This window comes from Schistocerca cancellata, chromosome 4 (genome assembly GCF_023864275.1).
Source record: "Schistocerca cancellata isolate TAMUIC-IGC-003103 chromosome 4, iqSchCanc2.1, whole genome shotgun sequence".
NCBI lineage: Eukaryota > Metazoa > Arthropoda > Insecta > Orthoptera > Acrididae > Schistocerca > Schistocerca cancellata.
The window spans coordinates 748,599,839-748,615,215 of record NC_064629.1 but is presented as its reverse complement, the minus strand read 5'-3'; positions in this window follow the sequence as shown (position 1 = coordinate 748,615,215).

Here is a 15,377-nt window from a genome sequence, read left to right as displayed (position 1 = left end):
TGTGTGTGGGCTCTAATCTCTCTGATTTTATCCTCAAGGTCTCTTCGCGAGATATACGTAGGAGGGAGCAATATACTGCTTGACTCTTCGGTGAAGGTATGTTCTCGAAACTTTGACAAAAGCCCGTACCGAGCTACTGAGCGTCTCTCCTGCAGAGTCTTCCACTGGAGTTTATCTATCATCTCCGTAACGCTTTCGCGATTACTAAATGATCCTGTAACGAAGCGCACTGCTCTCCGTTGGATCTTCTCTATATCTTCTATCAACCCTATCTGGTACGGATCCCACACTGCTGAGCAGTATTCAAGCAGTGGGCGAACAAGCGTACTGTAACCTACTTCCTTTGTTTTCGGATTGCATTTCCATAGGATTCTTCCAATGAATCTCAGTCTGGCATCTGCTTTACCGACGATCAACATTATATGATCATTCCATTTTAAATCACTCCTAATGCGTACTCCCAGATAGTTTATGGTATTAACTGCTTCCAGTTGCTGACCTGCTATTTTGTAGCTAAATGATAAAGGATCTATCTTTCTGTGTATTCGCAGCACATTACACTTGTCTACATTGAGATTCAATTGCCATTCCCTGCACCATGCGTCAATTCGCTGCAGATCCTCCTGCATTTCAGTACAATTTTCCATTGTTACAACCTCTCGATACACTACAGCATCATCTGCAAAAAGCCTCAGTGAACTTCCGATGTCATCCACCAGGTCATTTATGTATATTGTGAATAGCAACGGTCCTATGACACTCCCCTGTGGCACACCTGAAATCACTCTTACTTCGGAGGACTTCTCTCCATTGAGAATGACATGCTGCGTCCTGTTATCTAGGAACTCCTCAATCCAATCACACAATTGGTCTGATAGTCCATATGCTCTTACTTTGTTCATTAAACGACTGTGGGGAACTGTATCGAACGCCTTGCGGAAGTCAAGAAACACGGCATCTACCTGTGAACCCGTGTCTATGGCCCTCTGAGTCTCGTGGACGAATAGCGCGAGCTGGGTTTCACATGACCGTCTTTTTCGAAACCCATGCTGATTCCTACAGAGTAGATTTCTAGTCTCCAGAAATGTCATTATACTCGAACACAATACGTGTTCCAAAATTCTACAACTGATCGACGTTAGAGATATAGGTCTATAGTTCTGCACATCTGTTCGACGTCCCTTCTTGAGAACGGGGATGACCTGTGCCCTTTTCCAATCCTTTGGAACGCTACGCTCTTCTAGAGACCTACGGTACACCGCTGCAAGAAGGGGGGCAAGTTCCTTCGCGTACTCTGTGTAAAATTGAACTGGTATCCCATCAGGTCCACAGGCCTTTCCTCTTTTGAGCGATTTTAGTTGTTTCTCTATCCCTCTGTCGTCTATTTCGATATCTACCATTTTGTCATCTGTGCGACAAGCTAGTAAGGAACTACAGTGCAGTCTTCCTCTGTGAAACAACTTTGGAAAAAGACATTTAGTATTTCGGCCTTTAGTCTGTCATCCTCTGTTTCAGTACCATTTTGGTCACAGAGTGTCTGGACATTTTGTTTTGATTCACCTACCGCTTTGACATAAGACCAAAATTTCTTAGGATTTTCTGCCAAGTCAGTACATAGAACTTTACTTTCGAATTCATTGAACGCCTCTCGCATAGCCCTCCTCACACTACATTTCGCTTCGCGTAATTTTTGTTTGTCTGCAAGGCTTTGGCTATGTTTATGTTTGCTGTGAAGTTCCCTTTGCTTCCGCAGCAGTTTTCTAACTCGGTTGTTTATACCACGGTGGCTCTTTTCCATCTCTTACGATCTTGCTTGGCACATACTCATCTAACGCATTATGTACGACGGTTTTGAACTTTGTCCACTGATCCTCAACACTATCTGTACTTGAGACAAAACTTTTGTGTTGAGCCAACAGGTACTCTGAAATCTGCTTTTTGTCACTTTTTCTAAACAGAAAAATCTTCCTACCCTTTTTAATATTCCTATTTACTGCTGAAATCATCGATTTCGTAACCGCTTTATGATCGCTGATTCCCTGTTCTGCGTTAACTTTTTCAAATAGTTCGGGTCTGTTTGTCACCAGAAGGTCTAATATGTTATCACCACGAGTCGGTTCTCTGTTTAACTGCTCAAGGTAGTTTTCAGATAAAGCACTTTAAAAAATTTCACTGGATTCTTTGTCCCTGCCACCCGTTATGAACGTCAGAGTCTCCCAGTCTATATCCGGCAAATTAAAATCTCCACCCAGAACTATAACATGATGGGGAAATCTACTCGAAATATTTTCCAAATTATCCTTCAGGTGCTCAGCCACAACAGCTGCTGAGCGAGGGGGCCTATAGAGACATCCAATTACCATGTCTGAGCCTGCTTTAACCGTGACCTTCACCCAAATCATTTCACTGTCCAGCCTGTCTCTGCGGTATACATTCCAATCTGAGTTTAGGATTTCATTACTGTTTACGTCTGGTTTCAGCCAACTTTCTGTCCCTAGTACTATATGGGTGCTGTGACCGTTTATTAATGAGAGCAGTTCTGGGACCTTTCTGTAGACGCTCCTGCAGTTTACTATTAGCACATTAATATTGTTATTCCCTGTTGCATTTTGCACACTCCTACCTTGCCGCGTCTCAGGAGGCTTCTTGTCGGGCCTAGGGAGGGGATTCTCTAACCTAAAAAACCCCCATGTGCACTTCACACGTACTCCGCTACCCTTGTAGCCGCTTCCGGCGTGTAGTGCACGCCTGACCTATTCAGGGGGACCCTACATTTCTCCACCCGATAGCGGAGGTCAAAAAATTTGCACCCCAGATCTCCGCAGAATCGTCTGAGCCTCTGGTTTAAGCCTTCCACTCAGCTCCAAACCAGAGGACCGCTATCGGTTCTGGGAATGCAATTCGCAATTGAAATAAGCTTATTGGTGACAAGCAATATTAAATTTACAACACTCTTTAACACAAAAGAGATTGTCATTTGCAAATTAAATCTATACAAAAGTGATAGTAATGATATTTGAGACATCTATTCCATCTACAAATTGTTCTTCCATCATAGCAAAATAAAATAAATGTAATTTATAAGAAATTTAAAATGACACTAAAATGTTGTGTAAAGTGCCTCACCATAAATAATTTGTTGTGCTTGTTATAGAAACAAAATATTGAGATTAATATGCCTAAATATTTAGTTTATAAAGGATTAATTCACCTGATGTGTTGGCAGTACAGTTGTAGGTGTAAAACATTATCTTTTGTCCACATGAAGGATAGACGCAGAGAGAAAATTTCAAATACATCTTTCTAGTATTGCCATATACTTTTATCATCAATTAAATAAGATATTAAACAAAATACATCACATCTGTTGCTGTGATACCATAAAAAGAAAGTGACATTTGTTACCTGCATTTGGGGCTGCCTTGACCTACTCTATAATTTCTTCACGAAAAAGTGGTAGTATAATGTTGGGACAAAGTATACTCAATATCTCTAGAGTGCACATTCAGGAGCCTGAGAAACAAATAAAATACTGGTTTTTGGAGACAAGGACAGGAAATATTGAACTTTATTTAGAAAGTGACACAGTAAATATACAAGGGTCTTGTATTTCATCAACTGCCTGGTAACTGTAAGCAAAGAGAATATATAATATGCTAAGAATACTGTCAAGTATGGATATGAGCCATATTACACAAATTACTGAAGCTCTTGTACTTGAAAATAGCTATGCTTTGTTAGTCATGCTGGTTCGATAAGCCTTATCCAATCCTCCCTAGGACAAAATAGTTTAAATTTTTTTCCTAGCCATTTACAGTAGGACTTGGTCTTTCCCATATGGTACACATCAGCAACCTCATTACTCACCTCATTATGAATTCAGGAATATACTTCATTGTATAAAAAGGTAGCACATTGCCCAATTGTTAATTTATTGTTCAACATTTTATGTTGCTTGGCATCATCTTGGACATCAGATAAACTTCCAGAATCACCATCAGATTCTAACACGACTTCATTCTCACTTTGGAGTTATCTTGGCCTAGACTAAAGCAACACTATATTTCACAAAAATGTGCACCTTTTTACACAAGTGTTAAATGTATTATCTAAATTTAAAGTCACACAAATGACAGTTTATCACCTTAATACCTAATACTGAGAGAATGCAAAATTACACTCACTGTATTTTTAGCTAACTGATGTGAACAATCCAGGCAGAAACTACTGGGTTGTAATAGGTGTTAAAATGTTTCTGATCAACATTGAGTCCAGTGCTGTGAACACAATATTGGTTCATGGACCTCACAACCCTCTGGTTTGTTATTCATACATTGTAAATGCGAACTGCCATGTTTACTAAATGTTAAGGATGTAATTTTACTGAGAAAAAAATTTTAAACTTTTTCTTACCATTGGGTCAAAGTAACCCCTGCACATGTTAATTGGATTCTGATATTGCCCTGTGGAATCCTTTATCAATACGTGACAGTTATATAATGCATCAGCAGCCAGTCAGCAATGCTGTGCTAATGTTAGAAACATGTCTTGTGTATAATAAAAATAGAATTTATGTGATATCAAGTTATATTATAACCAAAGAATCTGCTGCAAGGTGTTGCAATCAACTTTGCTTCCATAATCAGTAATCGATTACTTAAATTATATCTCAATAAACCTCAGAATTTTATACAAAGTGAAAAACTTCAGTGAAAACTTTCTTGTTTGGCAGATATAATTTCTTTTAACCAATTACATATTTCTTTATGCAATTAGCTTCAGTAACTATAAAAGGCCATGGTATAAAACATTTTATAGATAAAACAAAAACAGTTGTATGTACAAAGAACATAAGTGCTGTTTAAATTGTTATGGCATGCCTAAGATCACTTCTGCCTTTGTTTAACAGAATCTAGTTCAACATTTTGTAAATTGATGACATGACTAAAAAAACATCATTACAAACTAATGAACAAAATATCTATAATACACGGTAGCATGAAACAATATGATGAAAAAAATTACACCTTCTTAGGTGTTTCCAATTCACTCAAAATTTATTTTTGCAACAATGCATATGAAGTATATGAAATGATTACATTTACAGATCAATAGCACAAGCTGTTCTGTGGTATCAGGTATCGACCTATGTTGAAACACCCATATTAGTACCGGGTGATCAAAAAGTCTGTATAAATTTGAAAACTGAATAAATCACGGAATAATGTAGATAGAGAGGTACAAATTGACACACATGCTTGGAATGACATGGGGTTTTATTAGAACCAAAAAAATACAAAAGTTAAAAAAATGTTGGACAGATGGCGCTTCATCTGATCAGAATAGTAATAATTAGCATAACAAAGTAAGACAAAGCAAAGATAATGTTATTTACAGGAAATGCTCAATATGTCCACCATCATTCCTCAACAATAGCTGTAATCGAGGAATAATGTTGTGAACAGCAATGTAAAGCATTTCCGGAGTCATGGTGAGGCACTGGCATCGGATGTTGTCTTTCAGCATCCCTAGAGATGTTGGTAGATCACGATACACTTGCGACTTCAGGTAACCCCAAAGCCAATAATGGCACAGACTGAGATCTGGGGACCTGGGAGGCCAAGCATGACGAAAGTGGTGGCTGAGCACACGATCGTCACCAAATCGACGCGCACAAGAGATCTTTCACGCGTCTAGCAATACTTTGTTGTTGTTTTTTTTTTTTTTGTTCTAATAAAACACCATGTCATTCCAAGCATGTGTGTCGATTTTTACCTCTCTATCTACATTATTTCATGGTTTATTAAGTTTTCCAATTTATACCGACTTTTTGATCACCTGGTAAATGGTGTAGCCTCCATGGGCAGCAATAAAGGTGGTGACTTTGGCATCCAGCAAATCGTGCAGATGGCGAATATTGTCCTGAGATAGATTATGCCACACCTACTTGACCTTTTCACGTAGTTCAATAACAGGTTTTGGTTGACAAGTCGCACGAGTCACTTCTCATCTCATCGTATCCCACACATGTTCAATTGAAGACAAGTCCAGAGATCGTTCTGACCATGGAAGTTGCTGCATCTCTTGCAGAGCATGTTGAGTTTCACAGACAGTTTGTGGGCAAACCTGTTGGAAGAACCCATCATCTTCCTGTTGCAATAATGACAAAAGAATGGATCTAACAACATTCTGTATGTACCGAGTGTTGGTTAGTGTCCCCTCCATAAATACCAAAGGTGAGCAAGGGTTGTAGCTTATTGCACCCCACACCTGGTGTGAGACCAGTGTGCCTTTGACACACATTCTATAACATGGCATTTACCAAGTCTACGTCATATGCGCGAAAGACCGTCACTTGCATGCAGACAGAGTCTGCTTTCATCATTGAGGACCATGGTGCACCACATCATCTTCCAAGTGATTTTCTAACAGCACTCATCAAGCCACGTACATTGATGCTGTGATATGAGTAGGAAACAGGCTAGAGGTGTGTGTTCCTATAGTCCCACCACTAATAACCAGTTTGCAACCCACACTGAGTCTTCTGGCCGTGAGTATTCCCTATTAAAGGGTAGACACAGATGGCACTCTTGTAGCTTTGCCACTATGCTGTAGGTGGACAATGTTGAAACCACTATCAGTACATCTACTATCCCCCAGTTGGCGTGTCATCATTGGATCAAAATCAACATCGTCTTTTCAGGTGTAGTAATTTTTTTTCTCCCAGCTGTGTAATTGAAAATATATCATAAAAATTCTAGAATATATTCACTTTTGTTCTTGTTCAACAGAAATCAGACTGTTCTTTTGTAAATGGGTAACAAAACTAAAAACTTTATGATTAATACACAAACCAGGCAATATCTGCAATAAAGTCCTTAATTTGTTAGGAATTTTTTACAGACTTATTTTCTGGTGATTATTATGCAACTAGGATATGGCGTTGTTACGACTTTTACAAGCTCATTTTGCACACCTTTCCTCGAAATTTTACTGTGTGCTAGTGTTGTGCCATCTTGTCTTGTGGGCTCATTGTAATGCACATACCACTCCTTACTTGACTACATTCAAGGCTGGTTTCCCCTACAAAACAAATGTAAATATTGCTACCACATCAGTGGTGGTATCAACATAGAGGTCAGCATCTAAGCCTTCGATTTAAGAGCAGTACAGAATGGCTGAAGCATGTAGAGTTTTCAGTCTTTCTGATAGCTTCATATTTTAGCAGAATTTAGTTACTGTACTGCAGAGTTCATCTGCCATAAATGATGAACATAATTATCAGTAACATATAAATTAAAACATGTAACCCCATGTGTATCTGAGGTGTACTTAAAGTGTAATTAAAACTGTAGTCAGTAGACAATTGAATTACTTATTGATGTAGTGTGCTGATTTTCAATTGAAAATAACTGCATTACATTATTCATGCAGATGAGATCATCTACATTACGATTTTTTTCCTTATTTGCTCCATAATAATGCCAGCTGTACACTGCAGAGAGAAGAATTAGTATTCCGTCCACTCCAAATATCAGACATGTACAGCATGAAATATTATTCTTATTTGTGTGCAAACAACACTGGAGCTTTGTCTGATTTTATCATCAGCAGATAAATAATTCTATCAGGTAAAATAATTTAAACATGTCAATCAAACTGTGTGAGAGAGTAAACAGAACATATTTAGACAATAAAGGACAGAGTTTGAAATATCATCCTGCTTATATAATTTTAATTCTGTAATATTTTTAAGTCCAAAAAGTTTCTTAGACTTTGGATATTCCTGTCTATATACATAGGCATGAGGCTTTTCTATGATCACAAAAGGACCAATGTGCATGTCAAAGAATATCAAGTTCAGTCATCATCTGGCATCACTTTTCTTGAGCTCTTACCAATACATTACCTCTGGCTTTAAAATGAATAGTTCCTATTTTTGCATTATGTCTCCTTATCCTAATATCAGCTTCTTCATTATCTGCTTGACCATTACTTTACTTTCATCAGCTAACATTGGAGTGCATGGAGGGAATTCTATCAGTTCTGAAATCAAATTTCTGGGCTTTTTGTTGAACATTATTACAAATGGAGAGAAACAAGTGGAGGTGTGTTGTAAACTATTCATTATCTCCTCAAAACTGGATATGTGATCTATCCACATGGCATACTTTTGTGAACTGTAGGTTCAGCATAAATGTTCACTTTCTTTCGAGTACCTCACTGCTGGGTTATTTGCAGGCTGGAACACAAGGGTCAAAATATGTTTGATACTACTACTCTCAATGAAAGATTTGCAAGTTTTCAATACAAAATGGGATCCATTATCTAACATCACCACATCCAGTTTTCCTATTTGGATATTCGTATTTACAGTACATTTATTTAATGGTCAATGTGAGTCCGTGCACCACTTATCAATCAGCAGCAGGCCTTCCTGCATTTTGCTATAGTTTTCCGGCATTCCAACCTTCCTATAGACAACAGAATTGTCCATGAACACCTCAAAATTACATGCAAGTACAACTGATCCTCTGAACAATTTGTGATATTTATTTAATTTCACATGACCTTTTGCAACCATTATCCCTTTCACATGAATTCAATTAGAATCTTCATTCTAATGTCTCCAAAATTTCTTATAAAAGCCTGTTATGAATTTTTCATCCTTTACACCTCGTGTGAACATTAATATTAAATGCCCTATCATCATCCTCATATTGAGTTGCTTTATCTAAAGCCCTAGACAGGGCTTCAGCCACTAAATTTTCTGTTGTTGTTGTGGTCTTCAGTCCTGAGACTGGTTTGATGCAGCTCTCCATGCTACTCTATTCTGAGCAAGCTTCTTCATCTCCCAGTACCTACTGCAGCCTACATCCTTCTGAATCTGCTTAGTGTATTCATCTCTTGGTCTCCCTCTTTGATTTTTACCCTCCATGCTGCCCTCCAATAATAAATTGGTCATCCCTCGATGTCTCAGAATATGTCCTACCAACCGATCCCTTCTTCTAGTCAAGTTGTGCCACAAGCGCCACAAGCCCCTCTTCTCCCCTCCTCATTAGTTATGTGATCTACCCATCTAAACTTCAGCATTCTTCTGTAGCACCACATCTCAAAAGCTTCTATTCTCTTCTTGTCTAAACTATTTATCATCCACGTTTCACTTCCATAGATGGCTACACTCCATACAAATACTTTCAGAAACAACTTCCTGACATTTAAATCGATGTTAACAAATTTTTCTTCTTCAGAAACGCTTTCCTTTCCTTTACCAGTCTACATTTTATATCCTCTCTACTTCGACCATCATCAGTTATTTTGCTCCCCAAACAGCAAAACTCCTTTACTACTTTAAGTGTCTCATTTCCTAATCTAATTCCCTCAGCATCACCCGACTTAATTCGACTACATTCCATTATCCTCGTTTTGCTTTTGTTGATGTTCATCTTATATCCTCCCTTCAAGACACCATCCATTTCGTTCAACTGCTCTTCCAAGTCCTTTGCTGTCTCTGACAGAATTACAATGTCATCGGCGAACCTCAAAGTTTTTGTTTCTTCTCCATGGATTTTAATTCCTACTCCAAATTTTTCTTTTGTTTCCTTCACTGCTTGCTCAATATACAGATTGAATAACATCGGGGATAGGCTACAAACCTGTCTCACTCCCTTCCCAACCACTGCTTCCTTTTCATGCCCCTCGACTCTTATAACTGCCATCTGGTTTCTTTACAAATTGTAAATAGCCTTTTGCTCCCTGTATTTTACCCCTGCCACCTTCAGAATTTGAAAGAGAGTATTCCAATCAACATTGTTAAAAGCTTTCTCTAAGTCTACAAATGCTAGAAACGTAGGTTTGCCTTTCCTTAATCTTTCTTCTAAGGTAAGTTGTAGGGTCAGTATTGCCTCACGTGTTCCAGTATTTCTATGGAATCCAAACTGATCTTCCCCAAAGTCCTTTTCTACCAGTTTTTCCATTCGTCTGTAAAGAACTCGTGTTAGTATTTTGCAGCTGTGAATTATTAAACTGATAGTTTGGTAATTTTCACATTTGTCAACACCTGCTTTCTTTGGGATTGGAGTTATTATATTCTTCTTGAAGTCTGAGGGTATTTCGCCTGTCTCATACATCTTGCCCACCAAATGGTAAAGTTTTGTCAGGACTGGCTCTCCCTATGCTGTCAGTAGTTCTAATGGAATGTTGTCTACTCCGGGGGCCTTGTATCGACTCAGGTCTTTTAGTGCTCTGTCAAACACTTCACGCAGTATCATATCTCCCATTTCATCTTCATCTATATCCTCTTTCATTCCCTTAAAATTGTCTTCAAGTACATCACCCTTGTATAGACCCTCTATATGTCCTTCCACCTTTTTGCTTTCCCTTCTTGGCTGAGAACTGGGTTTCCATCTGAGCTCCTGATATTCATACAAGTGGCTCTCTTTTCTCCAAAGGTCTCTTTAATTTTCCTGTAGGCAGTACCTATCTTACCCCTAGTGAGATAAGCCTTTACATCCTTACATTTGTCCTCTAGCCATCCCTGCTTATCCATTTTGCACTTCTTGTCAATCTCATTTTTGAGACGTTTGTATTCCTTTTTGTCTGCTTCATTTACTGCATTTTTATATTTTCTCCTTTCATCAATTAAATTTCTTTTATCTCATCATACATTTCATCAATTTCTTCGTCATCTGCAGAGCTAGTTGGCATATAAACATGTACTACTGTAGTATGCATGGGCTTCGTGTCTATCTTGACCACAATAATGCGTTCACTATGCTGTTTGTAGTAGCCTACTCATACTCCTATTTTTTTATTCATTATTAAACCTACTCCTGCATTACCCCTATTTGATTTTGTATTTATAACCCTGTATTCACCGGACCAAAAGTCTTGCTCCTCCTGCCACCGAACTTCACTAATTCCCACTATATCTAACTACCTAAATTTTCTGTACCCTTAATATACTTCACTTCAAAGTCAAATTATTGCATACAAGAGCCCATCTAGCCTACTGTCTATGATGGGGTTGACATTCTTGCAGGTAACTTACGAGGAGATCATGGCAGGTGCCATCACATGATTTCCCAGAAACTTTGCTCAGTAGAAGAGGGGCCAAAATAAGCAAACACATGTCTCGCGTTATCCATAGCTAATCAACCATTCCTGAGAAAATGGCAACATTTCCTCCATAATTTATAAGCTCTTTAGCAGGTGACAAGTTCAACTGCAGTGGTGGCACAGTGGCTAGCATCGCAGCTGGACCGTTTTGCACCCTGTGTTCGAAACCTGATAATTGTTTCCATTTCATTTTATTTTATTTTTTCCTTTGTCTGCCCCTGTCTGTAGAAGATTACTATATGAACTTTTTCCAGTGTATGCTGAAACAACACTACCCTTATTCATTTGCTAATTGTCTGTTTGGTGAATGAATTTAAAGATGTAACAAATGAATTGGAAAATTATTTGAAATTGTTGTCTGTGAAATTCCTGTGGTGTATTTTGATTCAAATCCAGTTCCAAGTGTCACTTTTCAGAAAAATGATTCATTGTGCATGGTTTGCCATTTAGTTATTGCCAGTGCCTGGAATCCTCAGTGATGTTAAGGATGTTTCTTTTCCAGAGTGAGATTCATGTAAACAAATGTCACTGTGGCAAACGTACCTTCATGTGATGCTCATGGTGTTTGGAATTTGTATATTTCCCATGTTTCTACTATTGGTATCCAAGGAAATGCACCAAATCTTCCTGAAGAATAAAATATACAAATTAATAGAACTGATATAAGATGATCTGTATTAAGCGATCAGGCATTATCCAGATGGGAACCAATAACATATGATGTCCACTGTGGTTCCCACTTAGGGCCCTTACTTCTTGTGTATATCAATGACCTTTCATCAGTAACATTACCAGATGCCCAAGTTTGTTTTGTTTGCAAAACATTGCAATAAATAGTAAATGAAATATACCCTTAGAAAGGTCAGCTAATGAAATTTTTGCAGACGTTGATAAATGGTTCCTAGGCAGTTCTCTGTCACTAAACTTTGAAAGAACATACTATATGCAGTTCAGAACTTGCAGATTTCCTGTATATGCTTACAATGTGACGAAAAGCAGCTACAAGATGCTAACAATGTTAAATTCTTAGGATTACAGCTTGATAAATTTAACTGGTAGAAGCATACCACAGACCTGCTGAGATGCTTAAACAAGCCTCTACTTGCTATGCAAATTTTGTCATACATAGGTGATATAAAAATAAAAAATCTAGCATACTATGCTTACTTTCTTTCCATAACATCATACAGGATTATTTTCTAGGGTAGCTCATCAAGCAATGCTTAAGTTTTCCAAGTCAAAAAATGGGGAATATGAATTATTTGTAGTGTGGACTCAAGAACATCCTGCAGAGGGCTATTTAAGCAACTGGGGATACTAACTACTGCTTCCCAATACAATTATTCCTTACTGAAATTTGGCATAAAATACATACTTTTTTCAAATCAACATCTCAGGTCATGGAATCAATACTATAAATAAGAATAACTTTCACAAAGATTTAAAGTCATTTTGGTTCATGAAGGTGTGCATTATTTAGCAATACACATTTTCAGTAACATGCCAGCAGCCATAAAAAAAAAAGTAACTAATAATAAAATCTGAGAAGAGTCTAAGGGGTTTACTGGTGACCAACTCCTCCTACTTCACTGATGAGTTTCTTAGCAGAACCAGTTGCTGTGTGTATGATGATATTAATACTGCATAATGTGAATACTGCATACAATCTGACTTCTGTACAAATTTTGTGCAGTAATGCAATCACTGTATATAATACTGTAAAATGTTTTTATATTAGCTTTTATTTGATGATGCATGGCTACAGTGCCCTAAGAATTATCATATACTCCCAAGTATATGGAAGATTTAATATTAGGTGAAAAGTTTTGCATTGTTTTAAATGTGAATATGCTCAAGATTTTTTTTTACTGATTCCACATACACAAGGGCACTTTCATTTGGCTTCTGTGGAAGCAGATTAGCATATCTGTTCTTTATTTTGTAAAAATTTATTGTGTATTATTGTTTCTGACATATTCCACATCTCAGAGGATATGGATCAATTGGGATGAAAAGTACGTCTAATCTAATGAAATGTGAGAATTTAAAATGATGGTAACCCCTGAAAATACCATACATGTAATGCACAACTCTTATTGTGAAACCCAGTTGTAATTTTACAATTAATATAATGCCCTTGTATTCCTTAATTTGATAAGAAGCATTCACACAGTTGTCTTCTTCCCCACACTCACCCACCTTCCCCACACTCACGACACCTTTGCTCCTAACACAAAGTCCAAAGCTCATGTGAACACTGCAACACACAAATTTAAGCCAAATGTTACCACACAGTGTTTGTAGCACTTACCATCATAGTAGTTGAAAATTTTGATATTTGTGTAGCAGTTCATCCATCTTTATTTTCAGGATGATCTATATTTCTGGCTAAGATTTTATTTAAGTGACTGTAATAAAGCCCTGGTCTTATTCCTGTATCTTTGCAACCATGACTGAAGGATTGCTATATATGCTTTCACATCTCTCTGTAACTCCCCAGTTCATTCTTTAAGTTCTCTCTTTACTGCAGGCCTGTTGTGATTTGTATGAAGTACAGTTTCAGCTCTTAGTTTACTGCATTTGTAATTCAATACTCTTCCAGGCTTTGGAGAGAGAACATCCTTGTAATTCATTAATCTTCCCTTCAAATCACTTCTTTTTTCCTGTGATGCTAAATGCTTCAGCAATATTTTCATGTAAAAGGCTCATTAAGTCTTCAAGGGATGTGTTAGGCAATTACCCTTCTTCCACGATATATTGGGAAGGGTCTGACTGACAAAAAACTTATTTCATTTTCCCTCATTTTGAAATTTCCTTTCTACAAATTTAATACAATCTGAAACTCCAGTTTCCATTACACATAAGGTTTTCTGCCTCCAGTGAAAAGCAATGGCCACCTCTTCAGTCCAGTCCACTCCAGAGGCAACCATGATGAAGTCTTTCCTTAAATTTAAGAACCTTCAACATCGCAATGCATCAGCAATCATTGGTTAATATATTAAAAAACTAAAAACCCGCCTCGATTGCGAAAAAAGCACCTAGTGTTAAGTGTTAACCCAGGTTTCGGCATAGATAACTACACCTTCTTCAGAATAACAATAAAACCCACAAGTGCCTCAGAAGACCTTTCTCAATGATTAAAAGAAAACCATAGCTATACATTTATAAACGAAAAGGAAAAGGAAAACACAAACAGTACATATGTACAAAGTCAAAACCACTACTTAACTTAATGGTGTACGCTCCACCTCGCACCGGCCTATGTTCGATGGGCCATGACCCGCCATAAACTGCAGCTACAAACGGTCGCTAACTTACAAGCCTGACCCGCTATCTATGCACAGCTACAAGACAAGGGAAGTTACTTGAATGTGACAAGAGGAACTCTTAAAAACTATACATAAAGTCAATAGTTAGCTTGGGGGGGGGGGGGGGGGATGCTGAGGGGATATAATCAAAAGACGTCGTGTTAATAAAAATATAGGGATAAAACGTGAGGCACCCTAGGGAATGCGTTAGATGACAAACAGGTGGCAATGATATCTACCCCTTACATAGGCAATATAAGTTACAAATTGGGACGTTTACTCAGAGCTCATAATTTCATAGTCGCCTATTCTACTAATAATAGTTTACATAGGAATTACTCCTTGCAGAGTAAGAACGATAAACTTTCCCAATCTGGAGTATATAAAATTACATGCGGGGATTGTCCAAAATTTTACATCGGGCAAACGAGGTGAGCTCTGGGTCTCAGGTAGAAAGAGCATATTCCAACTAGAAGCGGTGACGGTACTAAGGGCTCTACTTATGCGGAACACCTTGTGAAAACGGCTCATGCGCCGAGCCCTCCAGATAATATCGAGTTACTTCATGCCGAGGTTAAGGGCTTAAAACTGGATGTTTTGGAAGAAATGCAGATCTTTAAGTATCTGCAACATGTTAAAAACAATGTCCTCAATGAACAACTCCTACTAAGAAATAGAAAATTTTTTCAAGGTTTCGAACTTCTACTTTGTTCTTCATACTTGTAAATCTGATGACCTGGGGATTATCACATGCGCGCACTGATTGGTGAGCGCGGTTGGTCAAGCTGTTCATCTTCTTTCTTTTTACCCTCATTTTCCTTTTGCAATGAAGGTGATTTTAGCCCGTTGAACCATTGAACACCTCATGTTTTATCCCTGTATCTTTATTAACACGACGTCTTTAGGTTACGGCCCCCCAACCCCCCCCCCCCCCCCCCCGCCCCCCCAGGG